The sequence below is a fragment of the Microcaecilia unicolor genome, chromosome 6, assembly GCF_901765095.1.
Source record: "Microcaecilia unicolor chromosome 6, aMicUni1.1, whole genome shotgun sequence".
In the NCBI taxonomy this organism is placed as follows: domain Eukaryota; kingdom Metazoa; phylum Chordata; class Amphibia; order Gymnophiona; family Siphonopidae; genus Microcaecilia; species Microcaecilia unicolor.
In genome coordinates, this window is record NC_044036.1 from 68,495,020 (window position 1) to 68,513,755 (window position 18,736).

Consider the following 18,736-nt stretch of genomic DNA (forward strand, 5'->3'; position numbering starts at 1 on the left):
CAAAGGGCAGTTAAAATTTAATATAAGCCCCAAATGTCAAATCTGAAAATCCTCACAAAAAATTCCATACTACATGCGCAGATACACTAAATGAGGAGAACATCCAAGAGCTCACAAAAAAGTGGAGAAAAAAAAAGACCTCTCAGTAAAGCCAACCAGAGCTTTAAGGCATAGGCACCGCTTACTATCACGGGTCTGGAAAAAAAACTGCACTCTATCAGAGTGCAAAGAATAGCCTTTCAAAACTCAGAGTAACAAAACGCATGTCCACATCCACAGAAAACTCATAGTAATTGTTTAAACATTGTTAAATTTGTAACCCACTTATCTCAAGTTGTCTTCTTCTCAATTGTAGAGCTGTACCAACACGTCCAAAAAGGGCTGTTTCTGTTCTCTGACCTCCACTGTGACTAATGCATTGCCCAGTAGTGACAAATCAGCATGGGGCGTAAGTTATGCTCTATCCATTCCCATGTTGCTTTCATGTTTTGTTTTAAGTGTGGCGAAACAGAAGTGGATGAAGAAAGAGACGGGCATAAAGATCTCTGTAATTTGGGGGTCACATTAGATAGAAATGTAGGGGGTCCGTCTTTTACTAAAGCTTAGCTGGAGTTAACTGCAGCAGGGCCCATAAGAATAAAATGGACCCTGCTGCAGGTAACTGTAGTTAAGCTTTAGTAAACAACTCCCTTAGGAAAGACCAACCTAGAATTAATCAGCGAAACTGCTGGTGTTTTACTAGCTTGCTCACTACCTCCCTCTGCCTTTAGTTTACCTACAGAGAGCTGCGCGCGGTGTCTCCCAGTCCCAGCAGTCACGTGATAGGGGACAGGCGGCTAGCAGCAGCCAGCACTGCAGCCACTCGGACGGTTCTTCCTGTCGGAGTAGTCGGAAGTGTTGGTTCGTTCAGCCTTTTATGTGTAGCCGAGGGAGCGATTCGCCGGTGATTCTCCGTGTTGTTCTCCGACACCAGCTGAGGTGAGGACTCGTCCCCTTTATTACGCAACGCCACCGCTTTTGTAGGTTATTATCGAACCCATAGGGTGGCGCGAAGGTGGTGGTAAGGAAAATGGCGGTTCGGCCTTTTTGCAGCTCGTGGTATAAAGACGCATGGCGTCTATCCGGATCCGCTGGCTAGGGGGAGATAGGAATGACCACCGGCCCTTTGTGGCGCGGTTAGCGACCATTGGCCTAACCGTGGTATGAGCACAGCTTTATCCATGAGGCCTGTGTGAATCGTATTTCTGTTTCGTTAGGTTGGCATAGAACTTGATGGGGATTGTGCACGGCCCAGACACATTAAAGCAACTTATAGGAAAGAATAACGTTAAAAAAAGTACTTTATATATTTTTAACTCGTATCTTAATTCTGGATAAAATAAATTTTGTGATGTTTGAATATTCTTGAAAAACTCATACATGCTAAGTTACCCATAACTAAAAGGGAGATATTTTGTCCAGTGTTAAAAGTCCAAGAATTGTATTGGTTTTAGAAAAAGACAATCAATAACATCAACTGTAACACAGAATTCAAAATCCAGTGTTAATTTTTAAGGTACAATATTTGTAACTAGTAAAAAAAGGCCCGTTTCTGACGCAAATGAAACGCACGCTAGAAAGGTTTTCCTCAGAGTGTGTAAGTTTGAGAGAGAGTGAATGTGCGAGTGTGTGTGTGACAGAGAGCGAGACTGGGTTCGAGTGTGTCTGTGTGAGAATGAGAGTGTTTGCCACCAGGGGCCCTCTCCCCTCTTCCCTCCCTCTCCCCTACTACTACTACTTAACATTTCTAGAGCGCTACTAGGGTTACGCAGCGCTGTACAAATTAACAATTAAGGACGGTCCCTGCTCAGAAGAGCTTACAATCTAAAGGACGAAATGTCAAGTTGGGGTAGATAAGTTTTCTGAGAAGAGGTGTAGTGATTAGGAGCCGAAGGCGACATTGAAGAGGTGGGCTTTGAGCATTGATTTGAAGATGGGTAGGGAGGGGGGCACGGCGTATGGGCTCAGGGAGTGTGTTCCAGGCATGGGGTGAGGCGAGATAGAAGGGACGGAGCCTGGAGTTGGAGGTGGTGGAGAAGGGTACTGAAAGGAGGGATTTGTCTTGAGAGCGGAGGTTACGGGTAGGGACGTAGGGGGAGATGAGGGTAGAGAGGTACGGAGGGGCTGCAGATCGAGTGCATTTGTAGGTGAGTAAGAGAAGCTTGAACTGTATGCGGTATCTGATTGGGAGCCAGTGAAGTGACTTCAGGAGAGGGGTGATATGAGTATATCGGTTAAGGCGGAAGATAAGACGTGCGGCAGAGTTCTGGATGGACTGAAGGGGGAGTAGATGGCTACGTGGGAGGCCGGTCAGGAGTAGGTTGCAGTAGTCAAGGCGAGAGGTAATGAGAGAGTGGATGATAGTTCGGGTGGTGTGCTCGGAGAGGAAGGGACGAATTTTGCTGATGTTATAGAGGAAGAAGCGACAGGTCTTGGCTATCTGCTGGATGTGCGCAGAAAAGGAGAGGGAGGAGTCGAAGATGACAACGAGGTTGCGGGCAGATGAGACGGGGAAGATGAGGGTGTTCTCAACTGAGATAGAGTGAAGGGAGAGGGGAAGTGGGTTTGGGTGGGAAGACAATAAGTTCAGTCTTAGACATATTCAGTTTCAGGTGGCGGTTGGACATCCAGGCAGCAATGTCGGATAAGCAGGCCGAGACTTTGGCCTGGGTATCCGCAGTGATTTCTGGTGTGGAGAGATAAAGCTGGGTGTCGTCGGCATAAAGATGATAGTGGACACCATGAGAAGAAATCAGGGAGCCTAAGGAAGAGGTGTAGATTGAAAAATGAAGGGGCCCAAGGACAGATCCCTGAGGAACTCCAACAGAGAGCGGGATAGGGGAGGAGGACGAACCATGAGAGTGTACTCTGAAGGTACGATGGGAGAGATAAGAGGCGAACCAGGAGAGGACAGAGCCCTGGAATCCAAGGGAGGACAGTGTGTCAAGAAGTAGGTTGTGATTGACAGTGTCAAAAGCGGCGGAGAGGTCGAGGAGGATGAGGATGGAGTAATGACCTTTGGATTTGGCGAGGAATAGGTCATTGCAGACTTTAGATAGTGCCATTTCTGTTGAGTGTAGGGGGCGAAAGCCGGATTGGAGCGGATCGAGGATGGCATGAGAGGAGAGAAAATCAATACAGCGGCTGTGAACGGCGCGTTCAAGTATCTTGGAGAGGAAGGGTAGGAGGGAAATGGGGCGGTAGTTAGAGGGACAGTTTCAGGGTCATCCCCTCCTTATGATGCCAAAAACCAGTATAGGGTTGAGTGGGCTGGAGGCGGTGGTGCGTTGGCGGCGGGAGGGAGGAGGTTTAGGCAGATCTTTGTCTTTTAGTGGGTTGGCCAAGCATGGGGTTATCGGCGGGTAATAGTAGGCTAGCATGAGGGCAGGCTCCGCTGGGTACGGGCGGTTCCTGATGGTCAGGCGGCGCGTGTTATTTTGCGGAGGCTGGGCCAGCCCGGTTCTACGGAGATGCTTGTTGCGTGTATTTCCGCAGGGTCGCCCTCTGCCGCCATCCCCACATATTTGTGAAATCTCCGCTGCTGTTCCTGAAGGGCTGTGTTTGAAGAAGTGTAATTGTGTCTACAGATAGGCCCCCTCCCTACGCAGTTTTTAAGTCATCTTCACTCCTTCACTTACCTGTTTGGGTCGGGAGGGAGGCTAATTCGGGAGGCATGGGAGGGCGGCTGTTGAGCTTGGGGGGGGGGGTTAGCGTTGTTGGCGAGCTGGGAGGGTGTGTCGTGTGTCTTTCAATGTTCCACCCTCGACGTCATGACGTTGTGACGCGAGGGCGGGGCAGAGAGACGTGAGTTGGATGACCACCATTACGAACCCTTCACTGAAGCCACGGAGTCAGCTTCAGAACGTTGAGGGTGCGTTTTATTATATAGGATTTGTAACTTCTGATTCTAGCCAGTGAAATTAAAAGTGCCAGGTAGTAAGAATACATCAGGATGGAGCTGTCAGAAACCAGGCTTAAATATCATCCCTAAATTGGTTACTTTGGTAGTCCTGGTCCTGGATGCCATTCTTCAGGTCATACAGGAATTAAATGTACTTTATTTGAAAATTGCAAATCATTTTTATGGCCCTGCTCCCCTATTCCAAAGTTTTGGATATATGTCTAGTCAGAATAAATGTTTAAAACATACTTGATACAAACATTTTATAGGAATTATATAAGCAAGCACTGCTCCTCTAATGTTATGTTTTTGTATGAGAATATTATAATGCCGTTGTATTGCTTCTTGGTGTGACTTCATTCATCTTGAATAAATACTATGTGCAATTCTGGTCACCACATCTCAATAAAGATATAGCAGAATTAGAGAAGGTTGACAAAAATAAGAGGATGAGACAACTTTCCTATGAAGAAGGGGTGGGGGGAGCTGGCTTGTGGGGCCAGTTTTCATTCCGGCTGAAACGCGGATTTCGGCTGTGGATTCGGTTTTGGTTGGCCTCTTGTGTGTAAACACAAGCAAATGCCAAGTTATCAAGTTTATTCAGCACCTTTTACTACCCTGCCCTATGGGAGCTGTCAGGAGTTTACAGTCTAAAAGAAAGCAAGAAATTGATAAAAGAAAACAATGACATTATACAGTAGGATCTGCGGAAGAACTACAATCAAGATAGTAAATGGGGGTGGGATTAAGCAATAGGGCTCTCTACTGTAGAACTGCCAGCTTCTTCAGACATGCAGAAAAGGATTACCAATAAGCCTCTGCGAATAGGTGGGTCTTGAGTTCTGCTTTAATGTTAGGTAAAGTGGATGAGAGCCTGAGTGAAAGAGGGAGGGCATTCCAAAGATAGGGTCCTTTCACAGAAAAGATAAAATCTCAAATGTGTTCATGAGTTAGAATGCGATAACTGGAAATGACTAATTGGTTTTGTTGAGAGGAACGTTATCAATAGAAATCAAACAAAATAAAACATGGAAAAGAAAATAAGATGATACCTTTTTTATTGGACATAACTTAATACATTTCTTGATTATTTCCGATCTGACGAAGAAGGGCAACCTTCGAAAGCTAATCAAGAAATGTATTAAGTTATGTCCAATAAAAAAGGTATCATCTTATTTTCTTTTCCATGTTTTATTTTGTTTGATTTCTATTGATAACCTTAAGAGTGGACTAACACGGCTACCACACTCCTCTACGTTGAGAGGAACGTAATGTTCGGTTTGGACAATATGGGATTAAAAGTTGTGAGAGATGCGGTTCCTTAACAGATAAGATTTTGAAGACTTATATCAGAATTTTAAAGCTAATACAATACTTAATAGGGAGCCAGTGGGGATCTTTGAGGTGTGATGTGACATGATCAAATTTCCTAACCCTATTCCTGAAGGAATTCTGCTACTGCACAATGTAGAATTTGTGCAGACTTCCCCTCTTCCGCGTGCTGTGCAGAATTCTGTGCAAGCTGTGTGCTGTTGACAGTGCAGCATAGATTCTCCATTTATTGCTGTTGCCCTCCTTCCCTGCACCTACACCACTCCAGCATCTGCACAGTTTCACACTGGCCTGCTTCTGCATTGGTCCCTGGTGATTTCTTTAAGCCTCGGGACTGTACCAAGTCCCATGTGGCTCAAAGGAATGATCAGGTCCAGGACAGCAGAGGAGAAGGAAGCAGCCTGATGTGCAGCTCCTCCTCTTGCTGCATTAGAGTGGTGCATACAGGGAGAGACGGGGCTGTAAAAAAAGATGGGTGGAAGTGGGGGGGGGGGGGGTGCTATGGGAAGGGAGTGGAAAGCTTCAGCAGCATATATAGGATGCCATTGGGGTTGGGGAGAGACTGAAGGAAGGTGGATGAGGTGCATGCTGTGGGGTGGTATATGCCATGGGAGGGCGAGGGCTGGTGCAGGGTGGGTGGGGTTTGTGTTTAATGGGTGGGGGGGGGCTGAAGAAAGGTGGATATGTGTGTGTGTAATGGGAGGGGGCTGAAGAAAGGTGGATATGTGTGTGTGTGTCGTAGGGTGGAGTGCTAGAAAAAGGTGGATGGGGGTGATGTGTGTACCATGGGGAGGGCTGGCAAAAGATGAATAGTGTTTGTGCTGTGGGAATTGGGGCAGAGAAAAGTAAGGTGGGGGGTTGCTTGGGCAGAGTGAGGATATCTTGGGGGTGGACAGAACAAGGGCGTTTCTGGGAGATAGGGAGAGAGCAGTGAACGCTGAGGAATGGGGAGAGAGAACTCTAGAAGGCAGAGTTCTTCAGTTGAACATAAAGGGGGCTGGATGAGGTGAGGAAAAGTGCAATTGTGCAGTCCAAATTCCAACAGGGGTTCTCTGTTTCATCGAAAGCTGCGTCAGGGGAACCAAGCCTCCATCATTATATTCTTTCTTAAACATTTAACTGTTCTAGTACCGTATAGCAAAACCTATTAAAAGAATGTTTCTTATCAAGGCAGTGAGACACCAGTGGTTCCATCTCTCTTTTTTTTTTTTTAGCTCTCACACAATGACTGTTCCTTGTCATCAAGCAGATGAAGCCATTACGTATGGGTTATGTCCATCAACCAGCAGGGGCGATAGAGAGCACTCAAACTTTCACAGTGCCCTCTTGGCCAGCTAGCTCCACTGCCTCTTCAGTATTCTCTATCTCCCCTAGCAGGGTGGCTGCAGCTTGTTCGAGCTCCAGAAAAATCTGCCGGGAGGTGGTTCCTGGCTTGCCAGTTGTTAACAGGGGTGTTGGAGGCTATAGCAGCCTCACTTTAAAGGCACATATAAGTACATAAGTAATGCCATACTGGGAAAAGACCAAGGGTCCATCGAGCCCAGCATCCTGTCCACGACAGCGGCCAATCCAGGCCAAGGGCACCTGGCAAGCTTCCCAAACGTACAAACATTCTATACATGTTATTCCTGGAATTTTGGATTTTTCCAAGTCCGCTTAGTAGCGGTTTATGGACTTGTCCTTTAGGAAACCGTCCAACCCCTTTTTAAACTCTGCTAAGCTAACCGCCTTCACCACTTTCTCTGGCAACGAATTCCAGAGTTTAATTACACGTTGGGTGAAGAAAAATTTTCTCCGATTTGTTTTAAATTTACTACACTGTAGTTTCATTGCATGCCCCCTAGTCCTAGTATTTTTGGACAGCGTGAACAGACGCTTCACATCCACCTGTTCCACTCCACTCATTATTTTATATACCTCTATCATGTCTCCCCTCAGCCGTCTCTTCTCCAAGCTGTATAGCCCTAGCCTCCTTAGTCTTTCTTCATAGGGAAGTCGTCCCATCCCCGCTATCATTTTAGTCGCCCTTTCCCTGCCTTACCCATACCTCTGTGGATGTGGACATATTGCCTTGCTTTCCCTGTCCTTACCCACCAACAGTGGATGCAGGCATATAGGTTCGCCCTTTCCCTGCCTTTCCCACTCATCTGAGCCTCCGGAGTCTTCAATACCTCTGCTTTCCTCACAGCTTTAAAAAAAAAAAAAAAGTCGCGTCGCGTTTTTAAACGCAGAGACGCTGGAACAGAGGTTTTTGACCTGATTTTCAGCAGGATCATAGTTGTACACTAGATCCTTTGAGGTAAGAGTGTTTTCCAACTCCTCCGGGGTGGGCCCGCGATCGGGGCGATTTTGGCGCGAAACCGCCATCTTGGATTTTACCGCCGTTTTTCGGCGATGGCTGCGGACAATGTAAAGCGCTGTTCCACTTGTGGCAAGCGCAAATCAGCAGCAGGGCTCTGTAAATCGTGCTGTACTGGCGTAGGAGCCGGCCCGAGCATGGCGAGCGATGTTTCTTCCCGCTCTGAGCTGGCAGCGGGCGCCATTTTGCTTACACCACATGGCGCGGCCTCCGTGGACACTGAGAGACCTGAGCCGGGTGGGGCACCTCGAGATGAGGTTATTTCAGGAGTGGCTAGCACCGGACAGGATTTGGGTGCCCAGGGTGAGATTTTCTCCCCGGATTTTGTGCTTTTGCTGCATAAAGAATACATGATGAAAAGAGCCCTTCCTCAAGGGTCGCCTGAGGCTCCTCTGATTGCCCCCCCCCCCCCCCCCGATGGATTCTGGCCTGGGACTGCCCAGTGAGGCTTTTTTCCCGGATGCTTGGCCTAAAGATAAGCGCAGAAGGGTTAATTCCCCTTCAGATTGTGGTGCACCTTTTTCCCCCCCGTGGTCGGGGTGTGAGGATTCGGAGAACTCTGACAGACGTTCTTGGTCTGAGGAACCAGAGTCAGGTGCGGATTTACCACAGGATCTGGATGATCCCTCCGCGGTGAGGATTTTCCACCGTGATGAGCTGCCAGCGCTTATTTCAGATACCCTGCAGGCTTTCTCGATTGAAGATCCTGACAGTGGCATGGCCTCCTCGGGTAATCCCAGGATGGCTAGTACCAAGAAAGCTGCTCGGGCCTTCCCTTTGCATGACTCCATCCTAGAGCTTGTTTCGGCTCAGTGGGCTGACCACGAGGAACCTTTGAGAGTTTCCAGGGCTATGGGGCAGTTATACCCTCTGCGTGAGGGACATATGACTCGTTTTCAAATGCCTACAGTGGATGCCCTAGTCACTGCGGTGACAAAGAGAACTACCCTCCCTGTTGAAGGAGGTGTTGCCCTGAAGGACGTTCAAGACCGTAGGCTGGAAACAGCGTTGTAACGGTCCTTTGAAATTGCAGGTCTCACTGTTCAGGCGTCTGCATGCAGCTGTTATGCTGTGAGAGCCTGCCTAGCTTGGCTGCAACAGGCAGTGGCTCAGCCCGGAAATGGAGCGGAGCCCTTCTTGGATGTGGCTCCGCGGATGGAGGTGGCCTTGTCCTTTCTGGCTGATGCCCTTTATGACCTTGTCAGAGCTTCGGCTAAACTAATGGCAGTAGCAGTGGCGGCTCACCGTCGTCTGTGGCTACGACACTGGGCAGCGGACATGGCCTCTAAGCAAAGGTAGGTGAAGTTGCCTATTTCTCAGGATTACCAATGCAGACTTACTTGGCTCCCTGCGGCCCGTCTCAGCATGGAGTGGTGGCTCTCGGACAGCATGCTGCGGCGAGGAATGCCGCTGACGCTCCCCGTTTGGTGCCTAGTGGTAACAGATGCCAGCCTGAAGGGCTGGGGCGCACACTGCAAGGGGAAGCATGCCCAGGGTCTATGGACACCCGAGGAGTCGGAGTGGTCCATCAACCGCCTAGAGTTGAAAGCGGTGTTTCAGGCGCTTCTGGCCTTTCAAGTGACCCTGGAAGGATTGGCTGTCAGAGTGATGTCGGACAACACGACAACGGTGGCCTATATAAATCGACAAGGCGGAACAAGGTGCAGAGCACTAGCCGCGCAGGCCGAACTGATTTGCCACTGGGCCGAGCTGCATCTTCAGTGTCTGTCGGCAGCTCATATTGCAGGTCACAGCAATGTGCAGGCCGATTATCTGAGCAGGCATCAGATCGATCCAGCAGAATGGAGTCTGGCAGACGAAGTATTCCTGCAGATCTGTGCCAAATGGGGCAAGCCCGTGATGGATCTAATGGCGACAAGTGCCAATACCAAAGTCCCGTGCTTCTTCAGCAGACGGAGAGATCCTCGCTCGGCGGGGTTGGATGCCTTGGCTCAACCCTGGCGTCCGGGTCTACTTTATGTGTTTTCCCCATGGCCCTTGATAGGGTGCCTGCTCTTGTGGATTCGGCTGCACCCAGGAGAAGTGGTCCTCATCGCCCCGGATTGGCCAAGGAGACCTTGGTATGCAGACCTCCGACAGATGCTCCTGGAGGCTCCTCTGCTGTTACCTCTGGTACCAAACCTGTTGACTCAGGGACCGGTAGCCATGGAGGACGCCGGCCGCTTTGGTCTTACGGCATGGCTATTGAGAGGGCGCAATTGAGGGATAAAGGTTATTCCAATAAAGTTATTTCCACTCTCCTGCAAGCGGTCCACTTCCGTGGCTTATGCCAGGATTTGGTGCCTGTTTGAGTCTTGGTGTGCTTCCAGAGCCATTGTACAATGCGGGCTCCTGTCTCGCCGATTGTGGACTTTTTGCAGGAAGGTGTACAAAAAGGCTTGGCCTATAATTCCCTGCGGGTGCAGGTGGCAGCGTTGGCCTCCCTTCGTGGTAAGGTGAAAGGCGTATCTTTGGCTGCTCACCCAGATGTGGCACGGTTTCTTAGAGGGGTGCTTCGGCTCCGACCTCCAGTGCGAGCACCCTGTCCAGCTTGGAACCTGGGGCTAGTTTTGAAAACCCTGCAGGCATCTCCTTTTGAGCCGCTTCGGCGAGCATCGGAGAAAGACTTGACACTGAAGGCCGTTTTTCTGGTGGCCATTACCTCGGTGAGATGGGTGTCAGAGCTCCAGGCGCTGTCCTGTAGAGACCCATTTCTGCAATTTTCAGAGTCCGGAGTCACGGTTCGGACCGTGCCTTCCTTTATGCCTAAGGTGGTTTCAGCCTTTCACTTAAACCAGCCTATTTTCTTGCCCTCTTTTTCAGAGGAAGAGTTTCCAGAATCTTTTGGGCAGCTGCACCTTTTGGATGTGCGCAGGACTCTGCTGCAGTATCTGCGAGTTACTAACTCTTTCAGGACTTCTGATCATCTGTTTGTTTTGCTATCCGGTTCTCGCAGAGGGTCTCCAGCGTCTAAAGCCACTATTGCCCGCTGGCTCAAAGAAACTATCTTTTCAGCTTATCTGCTGGCCGGCAGGGTTCCGCCTGTAGCCTACTAGAGCGATTTCTTCCTCTTGGGCTGAAACTGGAGCACTCTCTCTTCAAGAGATATGCAGTGCAGCAACATGGACTTCTAAGCTCTCCTTTGCCCGACATTACAGGCTGGATGTGGCTGCCAGGAGGGATGCGCATTTTGGTGCACAAGTGCTAGCGCGTGGTGTGGCTTGTTCCCACCCTATCTAGGGATTGCTTTGTTACATCCCATACGTAATGGCTTCATCTGCTTGATGACAAGGAAGGGAAAATTAGGTTCTTACCTTGGTAATTTTCTTTCCTTTAGTCATAGCAGATGAAGCCATGAGCCCTCCCTGTATGATTGTCTGTATGCTGTGAATCTGTTTTTCAGGTTCTGTTCTAATTTCCTGAAGTTCCTTCCTTGGGAGAAAGTTGGAAAACAATCTTCAGGATTCATGTTCAGTTTAAATTTAGGAGGATGTGTTCATTCCCTCCAGCATGTTTTTTTTGGAGAATGTGTTGATTCTCTCCAGGAGGCTCGTGTGTTCCCCTCCAGTCCTATAAATAGGAGGATGAGTTCATTCCCTCCAGTGTGTTGGGAGGATGTGTGATTCCCTCCAGGAGGCGCGTGTGTTCCCCTCCACTTATACAATAAGGAGGATGAGTTTATTCCCTCCAGGAGGATGTGCATTCCCTCCTTTATGAGTTCATGCCCTTGTGGTGGGCCATCATTCGCTGTGAGGAAAGCTCTTGTGATTCCCATTGCGGTTTGCCATACTGCTTTGGAAGCTTCAAATACTGAAGAGGCAGTGGAGCTAGCTGGCCAAGAGGGCACTGTGAAAGTTTGAGTGCTCTCTATCTCCCCTGCTGGTTGATGGACATAACCCATACGTAATGGCTTCATCTGCTATGACTAAAGGAAAGAAAATTACCAAGGTAAGAACCTAATTTTCCCATTCTCTCTCCCACCGGATACCTTCTGCACCTCATTAACTGCCTTGAGCAGGATACCTGACGCAACAGGCGGTTTGGACAGACAGTTCTGCAGAATTTGTTTGGGGTCTAGAGTCCAACTCCATCCTCCTAGGCCCATTTTGTTCTATTCCAGGCTGCACTCTCACTCAGATTGTATATAGTTTCAGGTTAATTGCTTTTTTTGCCCTTGCAGTTGCGAGGTCTAATTGACCACTGGTTGTTTTTGGGGAGCCTGTTAGTTAAGGATTCCCACACGTGAGAATTATAGGTCTGCTTATCTTCAGAGAAAGCGAAGATACTTACCTGTAGCAGGTGTTCTCTGAGGACAGCAAGCCTTATATTTTCATATCCCCCCCCCCACACACACACACACATTCCTTTGGAGTTGCCTCTTTTTTTTTTTTTTTTAATGCTTTACTAGTAAAAAAAAAAAAAGGCCTGTTTCTGAGAGCAATGAAACGGGCGCTAGCATGGTTTTCATCGGTAGCGTGTATGTTTGAGAGAGTGTGTGTATGAGAGTGACTGTGTGAGAGAGACTGAGTGAATGTGCGCGTGTGTGTGACATAGAGTGAGGCTGTCTGTGTGAGAGTGTGTGTGTGAGAAAGAATGTGAGTGTGCGTTTGATATAGACTTTGTGAGTGAGCGAGTGATTGATTGAGGGAGAGAGTGTGTGTGTTTCTGTGTATGTGTGAGTGTTTTAAGCAGGTGGTGCATTCCCCTCCCCCTACCGTGCCCCTCTTCTTCCCCCTCCTCTCACCGGCCCAGTCACACTCCAAGTGCCAGGCCACCCTGCCCCCCTCAGAGTGAATGTATGTGTTTGAAAGAGTGTGTGTGTGTGTGTATATGTGTGTGTTTTAAGCAGGTGGTGCATTCCCCTTCCCCTTCTGTGCTCCTCTTCCTCCCCCTCTGCTCACCGTCAACTTTCCAGTCAGCCCTCCCCATCCTCCCTCCCTGTTCTTTGCTCCCAGGCAGTGAATGCAACATGCAGGCATTGATTGTGTGCTGTGTTGCTGCTCCTCTCTCCTCTTTCTGTCCCCGTAGGAGCACAGGTACCAGGAAGTTGTTTAGAACTTCCTGTTCCTGCGCTCCAGGGCCAGTGAGAGGAGAGATGAGTGGCTGCCGAGCAGACAGCCAATGACTGAAGGCTGCCTGCGTTTCAGTTTTTTTTATTTGTTTTTAAGATAAGCGGCCATCTTTGAGGGGGGCGGGTGGATATGGGAAGCAGCGACTTCAGGGGGTGGGGTTGAGAGGTGAAGCGGCGAACTCGGGGGAGGGTGGAGTTTGCAAGAGGCAACCTTGGGGGTGCCTAGCATAGGGGAAGCAGCGACCTCGCTCGCGGGCGGATGGAGAAGGGAAGCGTCGAACTGGGGGGGTGGCGAATGGAAGAGGCGACCTTGGGGGGGGGGGTGGAGAGGGGAAGCGGCGACCTCGTGGGTGAGTGGAGAGGGCAGGGAAGCTGTGTACTTGGGGCGGGGGTGGAGAGAGGAGGTGACGAACCTCGTGGGGCGTGGAAACAGAGCTGGGCTTCCTTGATTTGTCGAGTGTCTTTGCTCCGCCCTCGACGTCATCACATTGTGACGCGAGGGCGGGGTGGACACTTAAGGCCAAACCGGATATCTCGGGCGCCTCAAGTTCCGGCTTGAGGCTTCATTCGAACGTTGGAGGTGCCTTTTATATATATAGATATTGTACCGCTGGTCCCGCATGCTTGCAGCTAGCAGGAAGACTCACACATGCGAGGTGGTGCACTTCTTGCACTCAAGGACCTAGTTTGAGCTTTGTTACAAGCTCCAGACTGGCAACGCAGACCTGTGTTACCAAAATGTGAGAATATAAGACCTGATTTCCTTGGAGAATAAGTACCTTTGCTATACCAACACAAGAAAAGTGAAGCATGCAGGGAACCCCCCTCCCTCATATACCTACCGTGTTTCCCCGAAAATAAGACACTGTCTTATATTAATTTTTGCCCCCAAAAATGCGCTAGGTCTTATTTTTAGGGGCTGTCTTATTTTTCGGGGAAAGATCGGGATTGGATCGGGGGTTGGGCCGCCCGCCCTCCGTCGCTCCTGGAACTAACCTTAAATGCCTCCTTTCACCTTCGCAGCAAGCAGCAGCAGGGCAGGCCACTCCTTCCTTCCGTGTCCCGCCCTCGCCTGACGTAACATCCGCAAGGGCGGGGCACGGAAGGAAGGAGAGGTCTGCCCTGCTGCTGCTTGCTGCGAAGGTGAAAGGAGGCGTTTAAGGTTAGTTCCGGGAGCGACGGAGGGTGTGGTTATGGTGGAGTAGTTATTTTTGTTGTGTTGTGAGGTGAGTACAAGACTTTTTTTTTTCTGCGTTGAGTTTTAGCTGGGGTGCATCCACCCAGGAGTGCATGATTTGGAGGCTTTGATTGATCTCGTTGGTTATTTCGTTTAGATCATGTTTGAATGGAATGTAAATCGTAACATCGTCTGCGTATATGTAGGGATTAAGGTTTTGATTGGCTAGAAGTTTGGCTAAAGGTTTTATCATTAGGTTGAAGAGAGTTGGTGATAGAGGGGATCCTTGGGGAAATCCACATTCAGGTATCCATGGGGGTGATATGTCCGTATTCGTTGTTACTTGGTATGATCTTGTGGTCAGGAATCCTTTGAACCATTTGAGAACTGTACCTCCTACTCCGAAGTATTCTAGTGTATGTAATAGTATTCCACGATTAACCATGTCGAAGGCGCTGGACATGTCGAATTGTATTTGGCATTCTGAGAGTGTAAGGCCTCCAACTCTGTCTGCAGGGAACACATGTCTTCCGTATTAGAAACTCAGTAGTCGCGCTCAGTCGGGTTCCCAATTCCGGACAGCAGAATATTCAAATACAAAATCTGAGCAGAGAGTTGGCTCTAGATGTGGGTTCAAGACCTTTGAGGTTGTCATCATAAGGTCAGTTAGCGTTGACTTGGTAAACTTGGTTAGCGCCACCCCTGCACTTGCCATTACCTCGTCTGAAGCTTTCCCGCTGTCCTGAGCTGTTTTCATTGTGCAACTGGCCATATCACCCTGGAACCTCTGCAAGAGTTTGTCCATGTGTTCTGCTATAGATTTGTTAAAAATGGAGAGCTTTTAATCCGCTAGCACCTTAAATTTCCATATATTAGTGTGGGGGTGCTTGGAGCCAGCAAAGGATGCGTCCTCACTTGCTCATGGCACTATATAACCTCTAACATATGTATTTAACAAGTTTTGTGACCTCCTGATGCAGCCCTTGCATGGGCGAAACACGGCCTTGTTGAACTTTTAGGTTTTTTTTAAAATCTGAGTTGTGAAATAATTTTATGGACTTCCTTCAGTGATTTGTTCTTTTTTTGCTCCATATAAGATCTTGTAGATCATCTGCCTTTTTGTTTCTTGGGACTTTCAAATGCAAAGTGATGCACATTGTGGAGAAATAATCCAAATCCTGGTTATTTGATGCTAGTTTCCACTTTAGGAGTCACTGCCTGAGAAAAAGAACTAGATGTCATTGTGGACAATATGTTGAAATCTTCTGCTTAGTGTGTGATGGCGGCCAATAAACAAAAGATGCTAAGAAATATTAGGAAAGGAGTAGAAAATAAAGCAAATAATATTATGATGCCTGTGTATTGCTCCATGGTACAACCTCGCCTTGAGTATTGTGTGCAGTTCTGGTCATACAATACTCAAGGTAAAGTTCAAAGAAGGGTGACCAAAATGATTAAGGGGATGGAACTCCGCACATATGAGGAAAGGCTTAAGAGGTTAGGGCTCTTTAGCTTGGAAAACAGGGGGGGGGGGGGGGGATATAATCGAGACCTACAAAATCCTGAGTGGAGTAGAACAGGTAAATGTGAATCAATTGTTTACTCTTTTCAAAAAGTACAAAGACTAGGGTAGTGGTTCCCAAACTTAGTCCTGGAGGCACCCCAGGCCAGTTTGGCTTTCAGGGTATGCACAATTAATATTCATCAAGAAATTTGCATTCACTTCCTCCACTGCATGCAGATATCTCATGAATATTCGTTGTCAATATCCTGAAAACCTGACTGACCGGGGTGCCTCCAGGACCAAGTGTGGGAACCACTGTGAAGTTTCATATACTTCTTAATAAAAAAAAAACAAATAGGAGAAGATATTTATTTTTATTCAACTAATAGTTTAGCTCTGGAATTTGTTGCCATAGGATGCGGTAACAGCAGTTAGGGTATCTGGGCTTAAAGAAGGTTTGGACATGTTCCTGGTGGAAAAGTCTATAATCTACCATTAAGATAGACGTGGAAAGCCACCACTTATCCCTGGGTTCAGTAGCATAGAATCAAGCTACTGTTTCGGGGATTTTGAAAGGATACTGGGCTAGATGGACCATTGGTCTGATTCAGTATGGTTATTAGGTTCACAAGGTTGTGATAGTGGTAGGGGGAGAGATAAGACAAGGATAGTGAAAATAAGGTCAAGGGTGTTTCCTTCGATATGGGTGAGAATGCTTACTTGTTAGATGAATCTTATTGATGGAGGTGAGGGAGAGAAATGCCATAGACTTGTCAGGAGGTAGGATTTTAATCTGCCAATAGCACCAGGGTGAGAAAAGAAAAGGGCCAGATGAAAGACATTAGATCTCAACTGTATCTCCTCTATTAACTTAATTTTGAATCTGTTAAAAAAAAAAGCGCTTATACAAATTATACATTAAAAGTTGCAGAAAGATCTCATGTTTGTGCAATGTTTGCTTCAGTTCATTTAGGGGCCTTTTTACTAAAGCTTAGCACACCCTAACACAATTAGTACATGGTGCCCAAAGTTAGGTGCCAGAAAGGTCCACGCTAAACTTGTCCTATATAATAAAACTCACCTCCAACGTTCTAATGTGCTTGGGACCTTGGCTCCCTCGGCTCGGAGGTGGTCTGCTAGGCAGCATCGAACCCGATGACGTCACTAAACCCAGCTGATCGGAGGAACTGGCTGCTGGCACGCGCAAACAAAAAAAAACCAAAAAGGCTCGAGAATACCGCCGCCCTCCCGAACCTGTGGCCCACCTGAGGAGAATACCGCCTCCCCAACACTGCCGCCCTCCCGAACCTGCCGCACACCTGAGGAGAATACCGCCTCCCCGACACTGCCGCCCTCCCGAACCTGCCGCACACCTGAGCAAAATACCGCCACCCCGACACTTCCGCCCTCCCGAACCTGCTGCACAGCATACCGCCGCCCCGAACCGTCCTCAGTACCCGCACTAACAAAAAAAAAAAAAAAACAGGTGAAGAGACAGCCTCTGAGCGCCTCAGCAGGGGACGTCTACCACACCGCAAGCTGCACGAAGCTGAACTGCCCTCCGGACCCGCACTAACAAAAAAAAAGGGGGGGGGAAACACAGCCTCCAGGCGCCTCAGCAGGGGACGGCGACCATAACTCAAGCTGCACGAAGCTGAAAGACAAACTTTCCTACCAGCAGGTACACTTAAGGGAGGGAGGGAGAGGGCAGGAACTTGAGGGGGGGGAGGGAGAGAGGAGGGGGCCTGGAACTTGAAGGGGAGACAAAGACACATGGAGAGGGGGGGGAGAAAACAGAACGGGAGGGAAGGGGAGAGGACAAATGTTGCACATGGATGGATGGAGGGCATGGGAAAATAAGAGCACAATCGCTAGATTAAAAAAAGGAAAAGGAACTGAAAAACCAAACCGGGGGGGGGGGGGGGGGGGGGACACGACCCTGCACACACACACACAGTCTTTCACTCTGTGTGTCACTGTGACACACACTCTCAAACACACACATACACGCTCTCTCTCACATGCAGGGAGGGAGGGGGCAGGAACTTGAGGGGGGAGGAGGGAGAGAGGGGCCTGGAAGGGGAGACAAAGACACATGGAGAGGGGGGAGAGAACAGAACGGGAGTGAAGGGGAGAGGACAAATGTTGCACATCGCACCCTCTCTCTCTCTTTCTCTCTCTCTCTCTCTGTCACACACACACTCGCACTTTCACTCTCTCTCTCTCTCTCACACACACACACAGTCTTTCACTCTTTGTGTGTCACTGTGACACACACACACACTCTCTGTCTGTCACACACACATACACACTCAAACGCAGGGAGGGAGGGGGCAGGAACTTGAGGGGAGGAGGGAGAGAGGGGCCTGGAAATTGAAGGGGACACAAAGACACATGGAGAGGGGGGGAGAAAACAGAACGGGAGGGATGGGGAGAGGACAAATGTTGCACATCGCACCCACTCTCACTCACTCTCTGTCACACATACACTCGTACATTCACTCTCTCTTAAATGTACACACTCTGAGGAAAACCTTGCTAGCGCCCGTTTCATTTCCATCAGAAACGGGTGCGCTACAGCGACGTGGGTAAGCAAAAGTGAAAGATGATGCATGTCACTGTACAGCTATGCAACCATGCTTGGAAGGAATGGAACTGGGAGGGGGGGGGGGGGGTTAGGACCCTGGGAGGGAGGGAGAGAGGGGGGATGAGGACCCAGGGAGGGAGGGAGGATGAGGACACTGGAAGGGAGGGAGGGGAGGCCCTGGCACACACTCATTCTCACACACACACTCTCGCACCAAGTCTCAATCTCTCTGTCACACACACACACATTCACTCTCTCTCTATCACACGCTTACTCTCACACACACTCTGTAAAACACACACACTCTGAGGAAAACCTTGCTAGCGCCCGTTTCCTTTCAAACAGAAACGGGCCTTTTTTTACTACTATTCTATAAATGGTGCTCCATACCAATTGGCCTTTACAGAATAGCGCTTAGCGTTGATTCCTGCACACAAAGATTTACGCCTGGTGAAGCATGGTGTAAATCCTGGTGCTCAAGTTGGTCGTAGAACCCTGGAATTCTGTATCATTGCACCTAAATTTTTAGAACGCCCCTGACCGGCCCATGCCCTTCTCATGGCCATACCCCATTTTGAGTTGTGCATGAGACAATTTAGGCGTTCAGTGTTACAGCTGACAGATCCATGTCAAATCCTAATTAGTGCCAATTAATGTTAATAAGTAACAGTTTGTTAACTAATTGGTTTGCATGCGAGTTAGGGATCCATGTCCACATTTGGGCGACCTTTATAGAATCTGCGGGTATATGCTAAGAAGTTCATAG

The 18,736-nt window shown here is 48.7% G+C and overlaps 1 protein-coding gene across 1 annotated transcript in view; it reads left to right on the forward strand.

Moving 5' to 3' along the window:
* Positions 1 to 824: 824 nt before the first annotated feature.
* LOC115471752 (DBIRD complex subunit ZNF326-like) overlaps positions 825 to 18,736 on the forward strand; it is a 90,566-nt gene continuing 72,654 nt past the window's right edge. The window contains exon 1 of the mRNA XM_030205567.1: positions 825 to 978. The gene's annotated coding sequence lies outside the window, so the exon portion shown is untranslated. The remainder of the gene's footprint in view (positions 979 to 18,736) is intronic.